Raw genomic sequence first — 24,666 nt, forward strand, 5'->3', positions numbered from 1 at the left:
CTGCTATTTCGTTGATAAATGGCCTTCTAGCATTTAACTAGTCACTTCCAACATTGCTTCATCATTTTTTTATGATAATATCAACATCTAAGTAATTGAGGAAGATCTCAATGGCTTTCCATTTTACAAGGCGTGTGTTGAAACTCTTTTCCAAAGAGCTGATGACAAGGTGATATTTTGGTCAAGGATTCCTTTGGGAGAGTATCCTCCTCTAGTTGACATTTTTTGCTGCCCTAGTCCATGACTGATATATTTTATGTTTTCTTGATCCTTTTTCTGACTATGCTTTAGTTCATTCCTTGATTTAAGAATAAAGCTGCAGCCACCTAATCTCTAACTTGTTAGTATCCTAGACTCTGCTGGCACAAATGACTTAATTTTAATGCTCCACACAGCCTACTGATCTTTTAATGGTCCCTACCACCTACATCTGTGTGCCAACCTTTCAGTTTTTCTCAGATTGCTCAGATGTCTAATTTCTTTTATATATATATATATATTTTATTGATTTTTTACAGAGAGGAAAGGAGAGGGATAGAGAGCTAGAAACATCGATGAGAGAGAAACATCGATCAGCTGCCTCCTGCACACCTCCCGCTGGGGATGTGCCCGCAACCAAGGTACATGCCCTTGACCAGAATCAAACCTGGGACCCTTCAGTCCGCAGGCCGACGCTCTATCCACTGAGCCAAACCGGTTTCGGCTGTCTAATTTCTTTTGGCTCATCTCTTTCTAGACTTTTTCCTAATCATCATCTTCTATTTTCCGAAGGTCACCAACTTTTTTATAAGTTCACTCTCTCCATTTCTATAGCATCGTTGTTCTTTAACTTCCAACTTCCTAAAAATGGTTACAAACTCCCCATTCTTCTGAGAAGCTTTTTTCTCAGGCCCTTCTTTTTGTTTATTATGTTTTTATTTATGAGAGAGAAGAGAGAGAGAGAGAGAGAGAGAGAGAGAGAGAGAGAGAGAGAGAGAGATTGGCTATTTCCTGCACACCCCCTACTAGGGATCAAGCCTGCAACTGGGCATGTGCCCTGATCAGGTATCGAACCGGCAATCTCTCGGTGCATGGGACAACATTCAACCAACTGAGCCACACCAGCCAGGGCATCTCAGACACTTCTTAATAGGATATTAGAACTATAAAGGGATTTATTCCAACCATCTCTTTTTAGAGCAAAAGAAACTGAAGTCTGTAGAGACAAGTTACTAAAATTCACCTAGTAATCAACCGCAGAGTCAAAGCAAACCCCAACATCTTTTAACTACAAAGAGTTAGAAAAGCCAGCCTTGGCCCTACTGACATAATCTCCCAGAGGTTAAAGTTGTATCTGCACTGGTACCCGTTTCCTCCAGTATAGCCCTAAACAGGGTGTAGTTGAAGTGTAAAGTATGGTATGTGAAATCTGCCACAGACATTAGCAGCCAATGCTTCCGCAATTCAATTACCCTTCACTTCCTGTAATCAGAAGGGAATATACCAAATACCTAATCTAGATATGAGTTGGGAAGGGGTCATTTTATTATATTCAAAACAAGGACTTTGGTTGTTGTTGGTTTAGGTTGGAAAGATATTTTTAATCCTTTCATTAAGCATTGAATAACAATTTTGGCAAAGATTTTTAGCTTTTGTTGGTATCCTCCATTATTACTTTGCTTAACTACTGTGGTCACAAATTTGTTCATTGATCCCCTGTGTGGGAGATTTGTTGGTAGGTTTGATTTTTTTTTATTTTTTAACCCACCCTGTTTTGAAAAGTTTCAGGCCTCTTGAAATGACTTACTTCTGTCTTCTGAGAGCTTCCATCCCCATCTGGTGGTATCTTTAGGATTGACCATCAATGTGCCCTCAGAATATTTTCTCAGCCTTTACTAGGAGCAAAATTTTACTTCATCTGTTAGTGAACAACTTCTGTATTGCATTCAGCTCCTGAGTCTTGTGTGTCTGTTCATGGAAAATTGTTCAGAGATTAAGTCATCATTTGTTTCTCATTGGAATTCATGACGATTTGTTGGTAACTTGTGATGCTATGCACTTGTGTAGCATTTCACGGTTTTCACATGATCTTGTTTGAGCCTATGAGGTAGATAAGGCTAACATTATCTCCATTTTATGCTTGAAGATGCTAGCTCAGAGATACTCAGTAACTAAACTAAAGTCACTTAGATAGTAAATGGCAGCCTTAAGACTAGAATTCTAGGCTAAAGCCAATGCTCTTCCATTCCACTCTGTTCATCAAGCATTGGCATTTGCTTGTCTTTGTCTTTATTGCTCCATTCCCGACTTGCCTAAAAGGAAGAACACCACACATTTAAAAGTAGGGCTAGAAAAAGATATTTTTATTGATGCACCAAAAAAAGACCCACTTGGCTACCATGGAAATCTTAAGACTACTCCAAACAGCAAAATACACTGAGTGGCCAGATTATTATGATCTCTGAATGCCTAATAATCTGGCCACTCAGTGTATATCCTATATAATAAAAGGCTAATATGCAAATTGTCCCCTTGACCAGGAGTTCAACCAGCAGGCAGGCCGGCCAACCACACAGGTCCCCTCCCCCTGGCCAGGCTGGCCGGACCCCACCCATGCATGAATTCATGCACCGGGCCTCTAATATATATATATATATATATACTGAGTGGCAAGATTATTATGTGTTCAGAGATCATAATAATCTGGCCACTCAGTGTATATTCAGATCCTATTTCCAAAATTGCTAATTTAACAGAGTGCCAGTCATTGGTACAAAAAAAAAAAAAAAACCAAAGTTCAATCTCTGGGGTATTTGACTGCTCCTCACATTTCTGTGCTACAACTGATTAAAACCATGTACTTGGAGTCACAGCTCTCATATCCTCTCTCTACTCAGTACCAAGGAATTGTGGGAGCTCTGCTGTGTGAGTAATGCACAGCATACGTGAGTGATGCCATGGAATGCTGCAGAAACAGAACTTTTCACAGGTTAGAGTCAGAGAACTCTGGAAAATCCAGGTAGTTTCCTTTTGTGTCTGCTACCTGTCATATGAATTCTCAGGCTTGCTAGGAAACAATGAGAAATTGAGGATAGATTATAAAGAGGAAAGAAAAAACAGGGCAGAATGGGACTTGGGACATATCATTGCATCTGTCCTTAAGAGTATGCAATTGCATACTGCTAAGAATGCACCAAAATCCCAAATACCAGATATTAAATTCATAGTTAGTAAACGTTCATCTACCTAGGAACCACCCCTTGTATTTGACACTCCTAATAAAGTGCTGAAAGCTTTTCCTCTAAGATGAGGGACAAGACAAGAATGCCTACTATCACCACTTCTATTCAATATAGAATTGGAAGTCCTACCCACAGCAGTCATACAAGAAAAAGAAATAGAAGGCAACCAAATTAAAAAGGAAGCAGCAAAGCTCTTATTATTTGCAGATGGCCAAAACTATATATATAAAACCCTAATGTTTTCACCAAAAAAAACCCTATTAGAACTGATAAGTGAATTCAGTAATGTTGCAGAATTCAGAATCAATATGCAGAAATCTGGTGTGTTTCTATAAACCAATTAAGTATGATCAGAAGGAGAAATTAAGAAAATAGTCCCATTTATAATTGTATCAAAAAGAATAAACTATATAGGAATCAATTCAACCAAAGAGGTGAAAGATCTATACTCTGAAAATGATAGGATATTGAAGAAAGAAATTGAAGAAGATACAAAAAAAAAGGAAGGATAAACCTTGCTCATGGATTGAAAGAATTAATATTGTTAAAATGTCCTCACTACCTAAAGCAATATACAAATTCACTTCAACCCCTCGTAAAATACCAATGACATTCTTCTAAAAATTAGAATACCAAATCCTACAATTTATATGGAACTGCAAAAGACCCTGAATAGCCAAATAAATCTGGAGAAAAAACAAATTGAGAAGTATCACACACCTTGATATCAAACTATACTGCAAAGCTACAATATACAGTGTGTCCCAAAAAATGCATACACACTTTAACAGCTGATAGCTCAATTTTGAAAATAAAATGTATTTTAATAAACATTGCCTTTATACTTATTCAAAGTGTGTATACATTTTGGGGGATACCCTGTATATACATATACAATGGAATATTATTCAGCAATAATAAAGAATGAAATCTTGCCATTTGTGACAACATGGGTGGACCTAGATGGTATTATGCTAAGTGAAATATGACAGACAGAAAAAGACAAATACTGTACAATTTTAGTTATATGTGGAATCTAAAAACGAACAAACAAATTCATAAACAAAACAGAAATAGAGCCCTGGCCGATGTGGCTCAGTTGGTTGTAGTGCTGTCTTGTACACCAGAAGGTGGCAGGTTTGATTCCTGCTCAGGGCACATACCCAGGCAAGAGGCAACCAATCAATATTTCTCTCTCATCTCTCTCTCTCTCTTTCTCTCTCTCTCTCTCTCTCTCAAATCAATTTTTAAAAATTTAAATTAAAAAAAAAAAAGAAATAGACCCATAGATATAGAGAACAAGATGATGTTTGCCAAAGGGGAGACTGGTAGGGAGATGGAAATAAGTTCGAAAAGAAAGAAATGAAGGATGTGAATATTTAGAAATTGATCATTGAACTGGTTGCCTCAGAACCATATTAGTCTTCATATGTAAGACCAGAAATATACATTATGCACAGGAGTCAAAGAGCTCTGCATATCATAAATCACCATTAAAACTGTAACCTAAACAAATGCACATTTTTCAGAATTGAGTGAGAAGGATTTTAAAAAATTAATAATTCTTTCATCTTGGCAAAAGTTGAGATATCACAGAAATAATTTTCTCCCTCCTGTTATTGTTCTGCATCTATGAGTATGTTGAAGATTTGCTATTTCCAAGTCTTAGTTTAAGATAAGTGTGATGGAAAGACTCTGAACATCTCTACTTTATACTGCTATAACAACACAATTTCACCATATTAACAGTGTGCATTATTGCATTGCCATTTTATTTTTTTTGTTCAGGACAATGATACGCAAAGAGAACATAAGGATGCCTGACATATCGTAACCAGCCTTCATCACACAGGACAGGAAGCCAGTAGCAAGCAAGAATGTGGTTTCTTTCAGAAAAGATAATTCCTCAGGACTTTACTATAACCATTTCTTAAAGAAGATGATAGAGTTTGTGGACAAGGTAAAACATTTGTTTTTTCTGTGTGTGTTTTTTTCACCTGTTAAAAAGAAAAACATTGGTCAAAAGCAAAACCAACATAGTCTTCATTTTATGCACATGAAGTTCCCCAATCAATAATTTCAGTCTTTTATACCCTGCCCAACTGTTGGTCTACAACTTCTGTCATTTCTGCAGATGCACTTTCCAAAAGCACCTGTTTCAGGAATTTTAAATCTTATGGTCTGTTGATTCACTACACTGCCGTCTGTCCCCTTAACACATGGATTAATTTAGCTTCCTGATGACTGGCAATAAGTGAAGTTTCTATGGAGTAACTAGTTGGGAGTTTTTAAACCTCAAATCCAACCAAGATAATCCCATCTTCCAGTTTGTGATAGTAGGTACATGGGATTTTCCCCATAGATAGGAAATGAACACCAAAAGGCCAAGAATGTTTTAATTAATAATCTGATAGAGTTCCTTTAAAAAAACAAAACAAAAACAAAGCATTCTCATTTTTAGCTTACTCTATATCTATAAAGAGTATAGAATTTGAGAAAATAACAAAATATGCTCATTTTTAATGTTGACCCTTACTGAAGTCAGAGGGTATGATTGTTTCAGTTTCTGAGAACAAATGCTTTCTATACCTTGTAACCCTGCATAATTTAATATAATTTATTTTGAGTTAATATATGTGTATTATATAGCATATGCAAGAAGATGCAGAATATACAGTCTTGAAATATGAGAAGTGAGGAAAGTGAGGATTTCCCCCCAATATCTGTTTTTAAAAATAAAGAAAAGCAAATGAACCCCAAAATCAATAGTGACCACTGAGTTTTATTTTAATACAAAGAAACACCAAGAGCTAAAGATACTTTCTTTTTAAAAATATCATGTGTCAAGGGACTCAAATATATACTTGTATACCAATGTTCATATCAACATTATGCAGAGCAGCCAAATTGTGGTAACAACCCAAGTGTTCAACAACAGATGAATGGATTTTTTAAATCTGGTGTATACATATAACAGATTATTCATCCAATAAAAAGTAAAGTTCTAATATATGCTACAACATGGATTATGCTTGAAAACATTATACTAAGTGAAATAAGCCAGACACAAAAAGAAGAAATATTCTATTATTCCATTTCTCTGAGGTACCTAGAATAGGCAAATTTATAGAAATGGAAAGTATAATAGAATTTACTAGGAGCTAGGAGAAGGTAGAATAGGGAGTTATTGTTTAATTTCTTTCTAGGATGATGAAAAGGTACTGGTTATAGCAAGTGATGATGGTTACACAATATTGTGAATGTACTTAATGCTCCTTAATTGCATACTTTAAAAAAATAGTTAAAATAGTAGGAAAAATCTCAGTAACATCTAATTATTATTTTTGAAATAATAAAATAAGTCATATGCCAATCCAAAGCACCTGAGAATACATGTGTTGCTTGACAAAATAATTTGTCATATACATTCTGGTTTTATATAAAAGGGATTCACATTAATTCCTGCATAATGATGTAGCTTAAATATTTTCTAGTCACCAGGTCACACTGATCACAGTATTTCTCTTCTTTGGACACTTCAGAGTAGACTTGCACATTTTCAAAAAACTGTCAATAACACCTTATGCCACTTTAAACCATTAAGCATGATCTTTGAATCACGTGTTGGCAAAATTGTGTAGGCTGTTCTGGCTTTTTCATGGTTACTATAGAAACTGTGTAGTCATGGTGGTGTGAGGAGACTACAAGGGCATCTGAGAGTATGTAATAAAAGTTAACTTATTCAACAGTTTATAATTTCTTCCAGCTGTTTCCATTTGTGATTATCGTGTTCACATTGGGAATATAAACATACAACTGAAAGGGCTCTGTTAACCATAGCCAATAAACAATCTCACCCGTGACAGACTTCCCTCCCAACCTCCTTCCCGCAAAGATCTGTAATAGAAACACATGAAGAAGTGGCATGTATGGTTCAGGTGTTTCCAATTAGTTCCCTCATAAGGAGAGGTTTCCTAAATCCAAAACATATTTCAGCTCAAGTCATGTTCCTTATATTTGAAGATCGTGTAGTTTCAGGAGAATTTAATCTACATATCTATGATTCATTGACACTTCATCAATAACACATTTCCTCTGAGCTCTTATCCATGATCATTTCCTCTCTGGGTGGTCAAAAATATGGTACATTTCAGTCTTGCTTTGCTTTTGTGAAGCTCACTCTTAGAAAGTGTGCAACCTTTTGCCTTTGCAAGAAAAAGAAATAAATGCTCACTGCTGGGACTTGTGGTAGATTCCTTGTCAGTTAGGTCACCTCAGAGTGTTCTAGCACAATGCCGCCTCTATCTTCCTCCTCAAGGACTGTCCGTCTCTCTGGAAGGGCATAGCTGGGGAAAGATAGACCCATCTCTGATGGTATAAATCATTACTTGTGTAAATGGTAATACTCAAGCAAGACTATTGAGGGATTACAAAGAAGAATGTGGGTTTAGGGCATGTTGTTTTCCTAAGGTTCTATGAATGAAAGTTCTAAGATGGATCCTTTGGGCCTCAGCAGTCTTAGAGAGCACTGAGTTTTAGTTTATGGCCCCAGAAATATGACACTTCATTAATGCCCTCTGCAAATTAGTATCAACACTCTTTATAATTACTGTACATGAATTGTGAGGATTGTTTCACACAGCATTTGAAAAATGAGCATTGTTAAATAATATTCACTGTTAGGGAAACAAATTCATCTACAGATCGATGAAGGAGATGAATCACAATGCAAAAGGAATCCAAAACTTATCTACTGCTGAATACCCCTCAAAAGCGGTAAACATTTCAAGCAGATTCATATTCTCTCTCTCTCTCCATCTCTCTCTCTCTTTCACCCACACACATACTTCATGGTTTTGGCAGGAAATAGTAAAAGATACGTGACAGGATAAACATTGTTTTGATGATGTAGTGTTTTGGGTTAATTGTCAATGAGCTTTGCAGAGGAATCCAAATTTTCAGATTAGCATCAGGGCAAGAGTTCTTTTATGGGGTAAATTCCTACTACTATTGGCACTTTACCTCAAGTTCAAATCTAACCATCTGAATAAGTTTAAAATATGTAACAATTATACGAATTTATACATAATAATCCTATAAATTATTACCACTAAATTATCTTTGTTTATGAAACTACTGACTTGAAATATACCTATGTAGATATATTCATAATACATTTATAATTTTTAGAATCTATTATATGAGAAAGCAGATACAAGTAGAAATTTTGTTTTATTTTTAGAGGAGTTTTACTTACTATTTTAGTTTTCTTAGGCTAAAGACAGTATCAGTATGTTGAATGCCATGAAATTCCAGCTTGTTGTTTATATTTTACCACAGTATGAGAAAATATAAAGTTTTTGGAATTGCTTGAAGCAATAGTGTCTGTTCTAAATAGGTTGTGTATGCATCTATATTGTGGTCCTGAGAAAGAGGGTAAAAGTTTCCTTATGAGAGGTCAAGATGATTGCCAGGTAACCAAATTTTGCCTGAATATCTATAGATTGCAAAGGTAGTAATAATAATCTTCTCTGCCTTCTACCTGCATCACACATAATATTTTATATTAGTCAACTAATTAACTTGAGTTCAGGTCCAGGAGAAACATAGAAACCTGAACAGAAATATCATCGGAACTATTTTTTCAAGTCCAGGAACTGCAAGGGGCTTGGGGATGAGTGAGGGGTGGAGAAGGTATCCACTCTCCACATGGCTCATTCACAGGGCAGGAAAATGGGTGCTGGCTACATGTTTATGTTCACATGGACCTCTCCATAAGGCAGCCTGGGCTCTCTCATGCAAGGTATCTGGGTTCCTACAGCAAGGGGCCTAAGAAACAGAAAACGGAAGCTACTCGTTTTTAAGATCTGGACACAGAAACTGACATAGCATCATCTGCCCTGTTCTATTTAGTGAGGCAGTTACAGAGCCTAGATCTAAGGGGAGGGAACATAGATTTCGACTTCTCTGTAGGATGCCGGTCAAAGAATGTTGTGGGCTTTAAAAAACCACCACTATGTGTACATCACCAGGAAAATACATGCTGTTTTTCAACTTGATCTTGCCTTTTAATCTCAACTAGGAATGTCTGTGCCAAGCCTGGAAAATAAAGTATATCCCCGAGTTCAGTTGATAGACCCATTGAATACCGATGTTTCAAAAAATCACAACGAAGATGTGACCTCCTTATTTTTATTTGGGGAATATTGTAAGTGTAATTAAAGCAAAGGAAAGCTGTTTAAAATATTTCCCTGAAGCAATAATTGGCTTTAGAGATTAAAAATGACCTCTTAATTTCTTGTACCACCTTTCTAGGCCCCTCAACATCTTCCTTCTGCCTTAACTCACTAAAAATTATTGTGGATTCACTGGAAATATGTCTTGAAGGGCTTGTAGTTGTCTGTTTAGTTTATATTTTGCAAACTTATTTTCCCCTGTTGTGAATTTTTAATCACCAAATATTTCTGAGCATATATTATTACATACTAAGCACTAGAATTTAAAAAATACATGGCACATTATGGGAGTCATAGACCATATGGGAAACATATTTGTAGCCAAATAATCAAGGAAATACTACAATAAAGCTAATACAAAGTCCTGTGGGGTTTTCAGAGAATGAAGAATTCCAGATAGGTGCCATGGAGCTGATTTTAAGAGAAAAGTTAAGATGCTTCAGGCAAGTGGCGAAAAGAAAGGCTGATCAGTACATGTAGCAACTAAATGAGAGGCCTGGGTGGTTTGGAGAAACGGTCATTTATAGCAGGGGTCCTCAAACTACGGCCCGCGGGCCACATGTGGCCCGCCAAGGACATTTTTTGCCTCCGCTGCCTGTCCTGCTTAGCAGCCGACTCGTCCTGGGCCCGCAGTGCGCATGTGTGGAATGTGCGCCACACTCTCCGACACCCCTCCTTCTCTCTGTCTCTACTCCTCCTGTCAGTCTCGGGTGTGATCGGATGAGTCACGAGCTTGCCTGTGCAGAGCCTGCTGCTGCCTGAGGACCAAGGTAAGAACAAGTTAGGATTTTTTTTTTTTTGAAGTTACAAGGTCTATTTTTTTTTTTTATTTTGCAGTTAGTATGGCCTTTTTTTGTGGTTAAGGGGGGCCTTTTTTTTTCTGAAGTTAGGAGGTCTTTTTTTTTGCAGATAGGGGGCGCCTTTTTTTGAAGTTAGGAGAGCCTTTTTTTAAGTTAGGAAAGCCTTTTTTTTTTTAAAGTTGGTTAGTTGGTTGGGGGTGGTTTCTAGGGGGGTTGCATTACAGTGATAACGCAAATAGTCAGCGCTCAGTGCTAATGCAAATTGTCAGTGCTCAGAGGTAATGCAAATGGTCAGTGCTCAGAGGTAATGCAAATAGTCAGTGCTCAGTGGTAATGATAATTGTAAGTGCTCAGTGTTAATGCAAATGGTCAGCGCTCAGTATTAATGCAAATTGTCAGTGGTCAGTGTTATCGCAAATGGTCAGCGGTCAGTGTTAATGCAAATGGTCAGTGCTCAGTGTTATCGCATGGGGGCCCCAAACTGGTAATCAGCCTAGGGCCCCATGGGAACTTAATCCAGCTCTGCAGACAGCCGAGGAGTAGGAAACCCAATTTAATTGACAATAAGTGCATTTATATTTTGATTGCTATTCAGTTGTGTATGATGTTGTATGTTGTGTGCTGTGTAAGCCTCGGTTCACACTGTTGCGATCTCTGAGCAATGGGAGTTCAGCCATATGCTTGTATGGCTGAACTCGCATTAGATTCGGAAGAAAAAAGGCATACGTGCCTTCTTTTTTCCTGCAGTGGATTCTGATTGCATGGGTCTTCTCACCCATGCCATAAGATTCCTGTGCGAGTTCACAGATCGCAGTGCGGTTTGCACAGGGTAGTGTGAACTGGAAAGGTGGTGGAGGAACCGGCTCTGTAATCGTGCCGGTTCCCACACTGCACCAGTGTGAGCCTCAGGTAAAAGCGGAGTTCCACCAATATGGGCACTGGTGAGACTGAAATGATGTGGACTGGCAAGGCTGCATTGATGGACACTGATCAGACTGCATTGATGGGCACTGATCAGACTGCATTGATGGGCAGTGCAGTCTATATGTCTCTGTGTGGGCAAAGTTATTGCTGGTATATTGTTTTTGTAGCGCTGTATATATACATTGGTATTTTACTAATAGCAATTTGGAATCCCTAGGAAACAATGATATCAAGAAAGAGGAAAATTGACTCGGAGTGTAGGATATTCAAAGAACAGTGGACTTATGATTACTTTTTCATGCAGTACAAGGAAAGAGCTGTGTGTTTGATATGCCAGAATATAGTGTCTATGTTCAAAGAATGCAATTTGCGTCGACACTATCAAACTCAACATAAAGATAAATATGATTGTTTGGTCGGAGAAGTGAGAAAAGATAAAATATTAAAGCTGAAAAATACATTGACAACTCAGCAAAATACTTTTGTGAAGCAGAAGCAGCTAAATATTTCATCACTGTGAGCAAGTTTTCAAGTTGCCAAGCTAATAGCGTGCACTGGCAGACCATTCATGGAGGGAGAATTTGTTACAGAATGCCTTCTTTCTGTTGCCAAAGAGATGTATCCAGAGAAGGCTGATTTATTTAGTACAGTGAGTCTTTCAGGACCTACAATTACACGAAGGATTGAAGAAATGGGAGACAATTTGCATCAGCATTTGCAAAACTCCGCAAAAAAACTTCCCTATTTTTCCTTGGCACTCGACGAAAGTAATGATGTTCATGATTCTGCACAACTTCTAATTTTTATTCATGGGACGAATGACTATTTCGAAGTCACAGAAGAGCTTGCTGCACTGCAAAGCATCAAAGGAACAACTACAGGAGAGGATATCTATGAAAAGGTTTGCCAAACTGTGAATGGTTTGGAGCTGGACTGGGCTAAACTAGCCAGTGTGACAACTGATGGTGCTCCTAGCATGGTGGGGTCTAAGAAAGGAGTAATTGCTCGCATTAACCAAGAGATGGACAAACATAACCATTCTCATCTAATAGCCATACACTGCCTCATCCACCAACAAGCGCTATGTAGTAAATCACTGAAGTGGGACTCTGTTATGAAAATTGTGGTATCTTGTGTTAACTTCATTAGAGCTAATGCACTAAACCACAGACAATTTCAGGAATTTCTGTCTGAGCTAAATGTTGCCTATGAAGGTGTTCTGTACCACACAGAAGTCCGTTGGCTGAGTCGAGGGAGAGTTTTGAAACATTTCTATGACTAACTTCCACAGATTACAGCTTTTCTGCTTTCAAAAAACAAAGTACCAGAGCTCAGTGATGCAGAATGGAAATGGCACCTTGCCTTTCTGACAGATGTAACAGAGCTACTCAACAGTTTCAATGTGCAACTTCAAGGAAAGGGGAAGCTCATCTGTGATATGCAATCACAAGTGAAAGCATTTGAAGTAAAATTAGGCCTCCTCATCAAACAAGTAAAGGAGGAAAATTTCTGCCATCTCCCCACAACTCAAAATCTGTTAGCGGAAAAATCATTGGTTGCATTCCCAAACAAAACATGTGTGGATTCACTGGAAAAGTTGCAAAAGGAGTTCCAATTTAGGTTTAAAGAGCTTCATCTCCATGAACAGGACATACAGCTTTTCCGTAACCCATTTTCTATTGACATTGAAAATGTGGATACAATTTACCAAATGGAACTGGCTGAACTGCAGAATTGTGACTCTCTGAAAGATGCATTCAAGTCAAGCAGCCTTCCTAATTTCTATGCATCTCTCCCCTCTGAGACATATCCTAATCTCAGGAACCATGCACTCAAAATGGCAACCATCTTTGGCAGCACTTATGTCTGTGAACAGACTTTTTCCACAATGAAACATCTGAAATCTCCAACCAGATTTAGACAAACTGATGCACACTTGCATCACTTGTTATGACTAGCAGTGACAAATATGGAACCGGACGTTGACCATCTCATTAGCCAAAAGCAGGCCCATAGTTCCCATTGAAATACTGGTAACTTTGTTGATTTAACTTTACTTGTTGTTCATTTTAAATATTGTATTTGTTCCCATTTTGTTTTTTTACTTCAAAATAAGATATATGCAGTGTGCATAGGAATTGGTTCATAGTTGTTTTTTTTAAAATATAGTCCAGCCCTCCAACGGTCTGAGGGACAGTGAACTGGCCCCCTGTTTAAAAAGTTTGAGGACCCCTGATTTATAGTGTGAGTTTAGACTATTGAATGAAAGAAGGGATAAGAAATAAGGCTTGAACGGTAGACTAGACCAAACCATGAGCTTTGTGTTCTGGAGCCAAGTACTTGAACTTGCCCTCATATGTTATAGAAGAGAAATAGCAACTTCAGATTCTCCTCTGTAATCTGGCAGTACCTTAAATAGATAGCAAGAGATGGAGATAGAATTTGTTCCACCACAATGTGGTTATTTTTCCAAGAAACCTCAACTTTTACAAACTTGCTTAAAAAAAAAAAAAAAAAAAAAAAAAACTTCAGTGAGGAAAGACAAGTAATATTTGTAGCTACACATATACAGTTATAAAACCTAAAAATCATTGAGCAATACGGTATTTAATCCATCTAGCTTCATCTCCCAAGTAAAAGTCTGTCTTTACTATCAACATCAGCCTCTTAAAATTATTACCTTCATCATCCACTGTTAGAACAAAGTATACAATCAAAGAAGAGAGCCATGGTTTATATGATAGGTTCCCCACCCCCTGTTTGAAATTCAATGTTAAGCCAATATCAATCTGGACAGTGTAATTCATGTTCCCTAATTAATAAATGACATATTCTCCAGTCTCCATTATGAAAATATGCTATTGGGAAATTGCCATGTTCAAGGAGCTTTCTCAGGAAGTGAGAAAGGTATCCTATGAAGGGGAAAGATGAATTGAAAAGTTGAGTTATTCTAAACACATGTTATAAAATTTCAGGCAAAAACTTTCTTGGGGGCTAGAGAGATATTCCAATTTTAAAAAGATTTTTGGGAAATGTGCTAATAAGATTGATCACTATGCTTTTTGAAACCTGTCCCATTAGTTTTGCCAAAGTGACTATCTGCACCCCTGAGCTCACATTACTTATTGCTCAAGATCCCACAATGACTCTTACTCCCTATATTTTGAAATCTAAACTGAATTCTAAGGAGCGAGTCTTCTGGTTCATATCTGATCACAGTATGTCTCCTATATTTCCACAATTACTGCCTCAATCAGTACCTTCTTTTTATGTAAATTGTCAATTTTCTAAATGTTCCTAAGGACTTCTACCCCCGTCATGGAAAAGATTTCATCTCTCCCAATATCTCTGTGGATTGTGGATTGTCACTAATGACCTGCTGAATTCTCCAGGGGCCATTCTTGTCCGGCCTTCTTCGTGTACTGTCCTTCCTCCGTATTACATTACCACCTAGAATCCTCCACAACCTAAAGCACTTCCTACACAAGGCTGTAAGTGTCCAGCACACATTGCCCTGAAGCAATAGAGAGGACTCATGTCCTTTAGTCTACAGCACAGCAAGTAACTTGGAATTGAACGTGTAATACCTCTGTTTTGAAGTCTTTTAGGAATTCTCATCTCTGGGAATTTCTCAAGGACTTTTCCCTCACAAAAGGCATGTGGCCCCATCAATCTTCCTTCTCAGCCCTATTTCTTTTGCTTCATAGTCCAGTTCTGACTCTCCACCCAACCACCACCACCACATTTGATCTTCTAGTTACTTCTTTTATGCAAAGTTCATCTTTTTAGATTTTTGTTGTTGTTGTTGTTAGAGTGAATCTTCCAAAAGGAACACTGATTATAGATTTATTAAGTAACATCTTCTGCACAATGCATTATATCCATTGGCTTCTTCTCTAATCAGCATTTGACTTTATCAGTGTAAAATGCTGAAATGTTATTTGGTCATGTTCCCTAATAGTCTCACATAGAAATTATTTTGATAGAAAGAAGAGGAAGAAAGTTATTAAGCACCTACCTTGTACCAGCCACTGAACTGGATACTTTTAAGTTTTCATTTTATCCTCAGGCAACATTGGACCCCCAACACCAGCCTGCAGCTAGAGTTCAGACACAGCTGCTCCATCCAAATCCAGCCAAGTGCTCTAGGGTTCACCTTGGGCATCGGTCAATTTCACACTCACAAAGGCATGTAACTTTGCCTTTATGCTCTGCAGTAATGCTGGTCAAAAATTAATCTCTGGAACAGTTGTGTGGTTTCACCTGGGAGCTTCTTAGAATTCCATCACCTTAGCATCCATTCTACACCTGCTGAACTAGAATCCACAGTTTTAATTCTATCCCTAGGTGGTTAGTAAGCACATTGAAGAGAAGCACTAGTCTAGAGTACTCAGGATGTTACCAAACCCCAGCAGCTTCACAAATACCTGCTGATGAAGGTCTGTGTTCAACTAGGACTGCTGGCTCAGCATGAGAGGGTGTGGATGACACTGTATCCCCAGAAGAAAAGGCATAGCTTAATGCTGCAAAAGTAAAGAGAAAGGAAAGGCTTTAGTTCTGAATTTAAGCTATTTGCCAAAACTTAAAAAGTGATTTTTCTGTTTGTAGTTTCCTCTCACGCTCCTATAAAATAAGGTTTCCTTTTTGCAAGCTCTTATAACTTTTATGGATTTATTCACTTCATCTACATAATAGATTTATTACTTTTCTTCATTGGCAACTAAAGAATATGCACCTTGTTAAGATTTGTAATTACAAGTGTTTCAGAAATGGTATCCTTGAAGGAGGTATTATAGTTTAAACTTGACTTAGTAGGAAAACTGTGTAAATATAAACCCTCTTTGAACTTGCCAAATGGAGTTTTTGCTAGTTCTTCTGCAGGTAACAAAAAATATAATAGAGATCTGTGGTTATCCATAATGTTTCTTTGCTAGCTATATATTTCTTTGCTTATTTCTTGCTATCTAAAAACAGAGCGATTGGGAAAAAAGATGGGATAGTGTTACAGAAGAATAACTTGAATGGTATAGGCTTATTCAGAACCTTTAAATGTTGAACAAATTGGGGATCAGGATCATGGAGCTCAAAAGATATTCATGGAACTGGTTTTTATTTAAACTCAATAGTTTCAAAAGAAACTAACCTTTCTGGTTTCCTTTAGATTTTATCAGCAAGGTTTTTAGAGTCTTTCCTTGGTATAAAAATAAATCTTTCTAATATGTTACTTCAAATTAAACTAATAAACTTATAGCTACATCATAAAGATTTTGAAAGCTATAGAAGTAAGTATAATTGAAATTAGTACATGCAATCTTTATAATCTGGCTTTATATCCTTTTTATTTTTTAATAAATATCATTAAATTTTCTTTTATAATTTTACCATAAGCATAAGCATAGTTCATGTTGCTTCAGAGTCTTCATAAAATGGACTTGAGTCAAATCTCATTATTTATCTATTCATTTATGGGACATTTAAATTTTCTAAATGTTTTCTATTGTAAACAGTGCTTTAAGAAACATATTCAAAATTGGTAGTTACAAAATAGTCATGGGGATGTAAAGTACAGTATAGAGAATCTATAATAATAAAAGCATAATATGCTAATTAGACTAGACAGCCAAACGACCTTCCAGACGTCATTCCTGACGTCCTTCCAGATGACCTTCTGGATGACCTCAGCCCAGCGGTGGGGGCCAAGGCAGAGGTGATTAGAGGCGATCAAGCAGGCAGGCAGAGTGGTTAGGGGCAATCAGGCAGACAGGCAGAGTGGTTAGGGGTGATGAGGCAGGCAGGTGAGCGGTTAGGAGCCAGCAATCCCAGATTGCGAAAGGGATGTCCGACTGCCGGTTTAGACCTGATCCCGCAAGGACATCAACCAGCAGTCGGATATCCCCTGAGAGGTCCCGGATTGCGAGAGGGTGCAGGCCAGGCTGATGGACACACACACCCCCTGCCCCGTGCACGAATTTTGTGCACCAGGCCTCTAGTATAGTCAATAATATTGTAATAACGACCAGGGGAACAGCTTCATAAAGTATATGATTGTCTCACCACTATGCTGTTTATCTTAAATTAATACAAAATAATATTGAATGTAAACTGCAATTGAAAAATTAAATTTAAAAAAAATGTTCATATTGTTTTTCTATACGTTGGATTATTTAGTGTTTAAAATGTTACTGACTATATAATAATAATGATGATGAATAATTTAGAGAGAAGAATTTAATTGAAAATGCTAATTGAAAAAATATGAATATTTTCTAAATCTGATTTCCCCATTCTCAACTTCAAATCATTTATTTATTTATTTATTTATTTATTTATTTATTTATTTATTTAATCCTCACTTAAGGATACTTTTCTATCAATTTTTAGAGAGAGTGGAAGGAAAGGGGAAAGACAGATCGATTGGTTGCCTCCTACGCTGGCCCCAACCAGGGCAGGGGGGAGGGAGGAGCTGGCAACCAAGGTACATGCCCTTGACCAGAATGGAACCAGGGACCCTTTAGTCTGCAGACCAATGCTCTATGCACTGAGAAAACTGGCTAGGGCCAAATAATTTTTTTTAATTTCCTGGAGAAAAAACAAACAAAAAACTATCTCAGTAACTTAAACACTTTTACTTTTTTCTGTTACTGGGCAAGTTTCAAGTTAATCCCCTTCCTGGCTGAACTTTGCTCTGTGTGAGAACGTACAACCTTCAGAGTTAGTCAGTCCAGACTATATATGTCAGCAAAGAAATGTTTTAACCATGAGGTTAAATGGATAGAATTCTAATTTATAAATTTGGCAGTGTTACTACCAAGGAACTTTAGCTTCACGCATTAACTATTCATTCTTAGAGGACCACACGGATCTTTCTTACACCCACTTTCTTATACTCTTCTGTTCGTCTTTCCTTTTTAAGGGGTGTGCCAAAATCTAAGGGGGAAACTTTCTCAAACAAATGATGAACAAACGCTCTGAAGTTAAGAAACGACTAGTGAATTGTGTGGCAATAGTTTTGCAAAGATATTTCACTGCTTTGAAAACCTTAAAGACACTTTACCAAACTAGATGGGTAGTGTAAGTGAACACACATCCTAAAGTGCAGTGTGGTCTGGCAGCCTTCTCTTCCATGAACACAGAACTTTGGGGCCTCAGAGCGCTGCTGACAAATGGTAATTAATTTAATTGTGAACAGCTGTTTCCTAAGCCAGTGCTTCTTCAAGTGAGGAGACTGAACATAAACACAGCCACCCAGCTAAGGCATGGGAGTTCGGTGAACATGCTATGCTTGCTCTGGAGACATGAGAGGGTGTCTTCTGGAAAAATTGAAATTGTGATAGAGGCCACTTCCTGGGGGGTTTTGTGTGTGTGTTTTTTTTGTTTGTTTGTTTGTTTGTTTGTTTTTAGGAGGAGACACTTGTCTCTACCTCTCAAATTGTATTGCTAATTCTCACTTGGGAACATTAGCAAAAGATCTATCTAAAATTTTACTGATTTCATTCGTAAGAAAAAGGGATACCCCCAACTCATTGGTAAAAAGAATCATGAGTCAACAGCTAAATAAATATTAATAGCTCCTTATTGGGTCAGTTACATTCTGTTATATCCTAGGTTTTAATTTTTTATTCTATGAAAGTAGATTACTTTAGAACTTCAAGATGAATGATTTCTGACAACTGTAAAATAACTACTAGGAAATGTAAAATTAAAGATGGTGGAGACTGTTGAGGCTAATGTGGTTTTGGGATCAATATGCAGTGTTATTTAGTCTCAAAATGTTACCTTCTGTTGATTCTAATCAAATTGATCAATTTATCACATAACTCATAACCTTCACGTTTACTGCTGACAACATGTTTTATAGCTTAACGTTTAGAATATGAGGAATTCTTTTTTGTTGTTCGGTTTCACCTCCATTTTATTCTCATACTTATCCTGAGCTGTTTTCCAAATTATTTCACTTCTATCTAATCATCTAAAAGCAGCTATCTTTCATTACCACAAGAGAACATACTAATGAGGAGATTTGGGTTTCAAAAAAAAAAAGTTATTGCTTGACTTAGGGCCTTTAAATAGAAAGCCAGAGTAATTTACTGTCAATCTTCTTTAGATGATAGATGATAGATAGATAGATAGATAGATAGATAGATAGATAGATAGATAGATAGGAAACAATATATTGATATATGTTGGTCACTTAAGTATGTATCCACTGACCTATTAAATGAACTAGGTAGTTACTTAAGTTCTGATTTGAAGAAGCTTTGAAAAATCTGACTGCTGAGAATCTCTTTACTGTCACACCAGATATCCTTTTAGGGTTTAAAGGATTTCTGTTGGGATTTAGCTATTGTGTCCCTAGGCACAGGTTGGCCATGACAAGTTCTTGATTTTACATGACCATCCTGATTTTAAATCACTGTTCTATTGTCTTGGAATCATCAAAATGTCTCCCCCCCAAAAATGAAGCATTGGGACTCAAACCCTGTGTCCCAGGTTGCACAGAAATCTGGAAGTGACTTACAAATGTCAGCTCAACTTTTGGTTTAGAATATACTTTGGTCATTGTACACATGCTCTGAAAGAGTAATATGTGAAGCTATTTGCAGGCATTATATTCACCATAAAATGACAGAGTGCCTGCTCTGTCACTATCATTGAGGGGGTAGCCTGGACCGAAGCTGGGATCAGGGAACTGACAAAAAGTCTCTACCTTCATGCAGCTTATATTTTAGTGGCGGGAAACTAACAATGAACAAAATAAGTGCAGTAATATAGTGTGTTAGAAAGCGGTGTTGTGCTGGAAAAAAAAACAGGCAAGGTTGCTACGGGAATGCTGAGTGGGTTTGTGTTACTGAGAAGGTGACATGCCAGCCCATACTGAGCAAGATGGGGGAATAAGCCACACAGATGCATGTAGGACAGAGAGTTTCAGCAGTAGGGGTGGCAAGCACAGACACTGGGGTAGGAGTGTGCCTAGTGTGTGTAGGGAGCAGGAAGGAGGCATAACTGAAACCTGTGTGTATAGGAGGAGAGTGGAACATTATATCGCAGAGGCAAGGGGTTGAGCAAGTCTTATAGAGCTGTGTGGAATACATGAACTTGATGCCTAAGGATTCTTGATTTTAAAGAATGTCACAAGTCTCAGGTCTTTGGGCAACAAGGTAGGTGGGGGTTTTCTAGCCCACGGTTGACCAACATAGACCAATGGCACCTCAGTGCCTCAACTATTACTAGGCTCCTATTTATGGATTTCAAATCACTTAGGGCCTATAAAGACACATGCATCTAAAAATATTGTAATACAAGGTAGTGTCTTATGAGTAGTGGGCAAGGGGCTGGCAATAGACAACAGCAAAGAAAAAACAAGGCTTTGAAATCAGGAAGGGATTTGAAGAGGGTGGGAAAGGGGGTTAGGTTTTCAACAATCCTTGGTATTTGGAAAAGGGCAGCACAAAGTAGGACGTTTCTGCATTAACTAAAGCAGAAAAGTACATGTTTGCTCCACAGAGGCCCGATCTTTTGGATGCAACATAGGGTTCGAGAGCCTCCCTGCATCCTATCGCCCTCTTCCTTATTTCTGTTCCCCCTCCACACGCAGAGCTGTGCTAGGTAGACCAGGTAGCTCCTTTCTGCCAACTGGGAGAAGGCGCTTCCTCTTCAAGGCACTTTACTTCCGTCTGTTAGAAAGTAGTAGCATGCTGATTTTGTGAAAATGAGATGCTTTACTGCCACCTGCCAGAAAATCATGATAAAATACATGCAGTACATCTACGATGGCAGCGCATCCTCTCAGGGTGCACACTGCACAGACCACACATCCCGGGGAGGCAGCCAGGCATTTGCATGTAGAAGGAGTTATGAATGAGGCAAGGCAGGAACTCCTTGTGTAATCTAAGGCTGATCAATATCATCAGGGAAAACCTCATGGCTATATTCATTGGTTCCGCAATAAACCCACGTTCTTTCATCCTACCTGGTCCTTCGTGCTGCTTGCATCCCCCGTGACAGCTTTCCCAAACCTCATCTACTTTCATCTTACTGAAAATCTCATCCCTGACCTCTTACTTTTAACCAGTGACTTATCTTTCAACTTTTCTTCCTTCCAACTCATTATTCTCTGTCTTTCCCATTGCTCCTCTCCTCTTGGGGAAAAAAGTTGCCCTGGCTACTTTCTACCACAATCTGTCGTCTTGATTTTATCCCCAGCCATCTCCACTGGAACAAAGCTCTATAGACTACTTTCTTCCATAGTCTTTAGTCTTTCCCTCTATCGCCTTCTTCCCCTGAGATCAAAGATGCCCCAGGTTCCTTCTTGTGTTAATATAACTTTCTGTCAACACCATTGTAGTGCTGAAGTGTAACTTTTAATTCCAAAACCATATTTCGCCATATATTCAACATGTTCTTCTTAAATAAAAATCAGTGAATTCTTTTTACAATAATATAAAAGATGTTTCAAAACCACATTAACAAGTTCATAGTACTGTTATTTGTAACAGCAAGTAATTGAAAATTACCTGAATGGTATGACAACAGAAGAGAGAATCTGTAGTACTCCCTTAGGACGGAGCACTATTAGATAGTGATAAACATGAACAGCCACACACAAATACAGTGGTGAACTCACACAAAAGAAGCCAGATACAGAAGAGCACATACCATATGAGTCCATTTGTGTCAAGTTCAAAACTAGACTAAACGAATCCTCATGTTAGTAGTTAGAGGAGTGGTTTTGTTTGTGGGAACCGGTGATTAGGAGGCAAGATGGGGCCTCCAGGGAACTGCTTGGGTTCTAGTTCTCCATCCTGTGCTCACTGTATACAAGTGCTAAGTTCACTTTATAAAATGTCACTTCACTGTTTATTTATGCCTTTGTGCTTCGATGGATGTAAGCTATACTTCAAAGCTACTTTTTTAAAAACCCTGACTCTGACGTTCCCATCCTTGCTTCCTGAATGTAGTTGAGAAGTTGGGACACTCACCATATCGCCTTGTGGCCAGCGCTAGGATTTTGAGTGACACGATGATCACCTCTTCTCCATCCTAAGTTTTTCCTGGCTGCCCCCATAGTTTGAATAGAAAACTATGGTCCCTACAAGTTCTTTTGTATCCCCTCTAACTTCTCCCCCAGGACCATACTTGGAGGATTATTTGAGGGATCTCAAACTCTAGGTTTCCTCCCATCTGTTTCTTCTTTTCCCATCTTTTCCATTTGCTCCCATGGGCTGGCAGAGAGCCTCAACTGTACTTCCATCCCAATCACTGGCAGCCCTAAACAATATCTGTGCAGCCACTGGTGGTGACAGGTGCTGGCTTTAGCAGAACATATTCTAGATGTGACAGGTCAATAGTGCCTACATTAGCCTAGTGGTTTATTACACTGTCACTTTAGCTCATCTAAAGAAGTTAAGAGATCAACCAAAGGACTTGTATGCATGCATATAAGCATAACCCATGGACACAGTCAGTAGTGTGTGTGGGGGGGGGAGGGGGAGGATAAGTGGGAGAGGTCAATGGGGGAAAAAGGAATTATATGTAATACTTTAAACAATAAAGAATTAAGAAAGAAAGGAAGAAAGAAAAAGAAAGAAAGAAAGAAAGAAAGAAAGAAAGAAAGAAAGAAAGAAAGAAAGAAAAGAAAGAAAGAAAGTTTTAAAAATGAGTCTATTAAAGCCTTGGCTTTTAAAGGCCATTGTTGTTGTTGTTGTTAATATTTCCTGCCCCCTTGCTTTTAATAATTGAGAACAGGGCTCTAAGAGCCTCCATAGCCAAGTGCAGAGGACTCCGAAGGGCATACTCTTATCATAGCAGCATCTCTCAAAAGCCTCAGGACACTGGCGTGGGTTAGGAAGGACAGACCAACAGTGTCTCAGCTGCACTGCCCCTTTTTCAGGGTATGAGGAGGGGACTTTGGCCTGCAAAGCTCTTCCCAGGGGTGCCCTTATTCTAGCATAAATCCCTCTGCTGACAAAATGATGTGGTTGATACTGGTTGATATTGTGGCACAGAGAGTGGATTGCAAACCTGTCTTTTCCTTGGAATCCTTGAGGCAAGTACATTTAGGTAGCAGGGGCTGGTCTGGTTGAAGAGGAGCCTTACCACCCAAGCTGCTCCCCTCCCATCAACAGCTTATCATTGGACTCTTCTGGGTCACTTGGACCCACTGCACTGAATCTTTATCCATAAAATGGTATAGTTCACAGACCACTGGAAGAACACTTCCCAAATCGAATTCTCCAATGAATGCCAGACTGGTTGCACAATAACCAGGTGGGGAGTTGGTCAGATTTCAGATTTCCAGGCCTGATTAAACTCAGTTGTGGGATTTGTGTATTTACCAAGGTCCCCAGGTAATTCTGATGCACAGACAAGTTTGGAAACCATGGTCATGGCCTGGACAAAAACCTGCAGCTGAAGGTGAGGGATAAGGACCACCTGCAGCAGAATCACCTGCATATCTGAGACTTGCACATCGGGGCATGGAAGGCTACACTGAGAAATGGGGAGTGGGAGCTACTTCAGTTGAGGCGAACAAGGGTTCAGGCCTTCACAGTATTGAAAGCAGGATGCTGTTGGATCTGAATACATTTCTATGTGAGTCAAAATTCCTATCCACAGTTTCTCTGATAGTTTCTGAACCTAGAGCAGGGCCAGTGCCCTCCCTTGTAGGAGGCCCACCAGTATTTATGCTCTATTTGCTTACTTTCTTCTCTTCCCCCATCCAAGAATCCTTTATCCAGATTTAGGGTTAGAAACATTGGCTCAAACTGATTCATGTTCTTAGAAATCTCTCATTGTATTCTTGGATCTCTGTCAAACAGTAAAGTTCTTTTCCTCTGTGGTCTGCTGACACCTTTTTCCCCAGGATATGAAGGTGGAAAACTCCAGCTGCTTGAGGCAGAGAAAGGACCTCAGAGTACACGCAAATGTAGAGGAAATACATACTGGTTTGGTAACTTTATGTTTCCTGAGCTGGTGTTAGGAACACAGGAGTGTTCAGCTTATAAAAACACATTGATTTGTACATGAGTATACTTATGATAGTGTACTTTTCTGTCTGTCTATTATACTTCAATAAATGTCATGATGAAAATTGGTTATTATTCCAAAACTTTATTGTGGTCATAGGTCAATTGACAGATCAGTAGAGACAAAGATAGAGAAACAGATATATTCTAAACAAAAATTGGTAATAGTTGTCTCAGTATTGTAATTACAAGTGATTTTTATTTTCATTTATATCCTTCAGATTATCTATCACAAACACTTTTAAATGTTTCAATTTCCTGAATGTTTCTGTTCTAAACGAGGACAATAATTAACAGCAAAAACAATTTCCCCACCATGTTACCTGGAGATGACCTTTGGGGCTGCCCCAGCAGTGGATTTTGAGCATATCTTGTACATAACTTTGTGGTTGTGGAGTTCATTTGCACAGGGACAATTTCCACCTCCGGATATATCTTACACACTTGCTGAAGCGAAAAG

This window comes from Plecotus auritus (genome assembly GCF_963455305.1).
Source record: "Plecotus auritus genome assembly, chromosome: 3".
Lineage (NCBI taxonomy): Eukaryota > Metazoa > Chordata > Mammalia > Chiroptera > Vespertilionidae > Plecotus > Plecotus auritus.